Here is a 1,644-nt window from a genome sequence, read left to right on the forward strand (position 1 = left end):
TCTTAAATTCATATTTTTGTATTCTGTGTTCGTTATAACATATTGATTGTTTGATATCCCTCGGGTTTGGGCCTGGGCCTGATCAACCCGTTGTCTCGGATCCGAGGGGTATCACAGGAAATGCCAGGGCTCATAAATCTGTTGACAGCCTTGATGCTGCCAAGAAGGAGAATAAGATCTTGAGTACCCAGAATGCTGAGTTAACGGTGCAACTGAACAAGGTCGAAAAGGAAAGGGATGCCTTAAAAAAAGGAGGCAGACTCCCTTCAGGATGAGAAGGATGCTCTCCAAATTGAGAAGAGCGTCTGGCAGACTGAACGAGAGTCTCTTAAGGCAGAGAAAGAGGAACTTCAACGCTTACTAAGTGATGAGCAGACCGCGTGGATGGCTTTTGAAAAGAGGGCCTTGGATGAGCGCAACGCCTTACTCAGCACTATTGGTAAGGTGAATGGCGGTATGATGGCTCTTTATATGCGTTTCTCCAGGATCGGTGCCCTCAGGTATGCACAGGGGTTCCGAGAGAGTTATACCGATCGTGTTCCTACTGAAGGTCCGATCGGTTCTTCTCCAGATGAGGTTGATAAGAAGTTAGATATCGACCCCCCAAGAGTCTTTGTTGATCCAGACTCTACTCCTGCTGAGCATATTTTTGATGAGTGTCAGGAGATTGCCTCTTCCAGGGTTGCTTCAACTCCCTCCACTGTTCAGCCTTTGGACGTTCATCCTCTGTCCTCCATGGTCCCTCCCACAACCACTACTGAGGTTGGGTCTCAACAGAACGATTCAATTATTCATCTCGACTCTCTTCCTCATGGAGATGGGATGACCAATGATAGTGAAGAGACGAGTCAACGCAACCAAGAGGCTGATGGAGCAGAGGCAGCTAGCTAGGACTCTTCTGATGCCTTAATTTCCTACTCATTTGTATTCATGTCATCTAAATACTTTACTTTTTATAACTTCAAAGATTTATTATAAATGAGATAATAGATTTTTTGGCTGAACTTTGCCCAAACTTTTTTGCTACTTTCTCATTGACTTCATTTGTGCATCGGTGATAACAATCAACTTTTCATTCTGCTACAGCAAATTTTGGCGTTCGGCTCATAGTGCCAGCTGCCACTTACTTTGCTGAGCGATTGACACTCGGCAAGAATGCCATTTGCCACTTTCACTTTTGATTTTTGGCAAGTGTTTGGCATTCGGCTCATAGTGCCAGCTGCCACTTACTTTGCTGAGTGATTGGCGCTCGGCAAGAATGCCACTTGCCACTTTCACTTTTGATTTTTGGCAAGTATTTGGCGTTCGGCTCATAGTGCCAGCTACCACTTACTTTGCTGAGTGATTGGCGCTCGGTAAGAATGCCACTTGCCACTTTCTCTTTTGATTTTTGGCAAGTATTTGGCGTTCGGCTCATAGTGCCAGTTGCCACTTACTTCACTGAGTGATTGGCACTCGGCAAGAATGCCACTTGCCACTTTCATTTTTTCACTTAATCAACTTCTCATGGAAAAACAATATTTTTATAGATCTCTAAATTTCATACACTCGTACGTATATTATTGAGAAATGAACAATTACCAGAATTGAAACTCGACTTTCTATTAATAATACATTTTCAAAGATGTAGCATTCCATGGCTTG

The sequence above is a fragment of the Cornus florida genome, unplaced genomic scaffold (assembly GCF_030987335.1).
Source record: "Cornus florida cultivar Cherokee Brave unplaced genomic scaffold, ASM3098733v1 CherokeeBrave_3.0.0_Hap2_Chr11, whole genome shotgun sequence".
NCBI lineage: Eukaryota > Viridiplantae > Streptophyta > Magnoliopsida > Cornales > Cornaceae > Cornus > Cornus florida.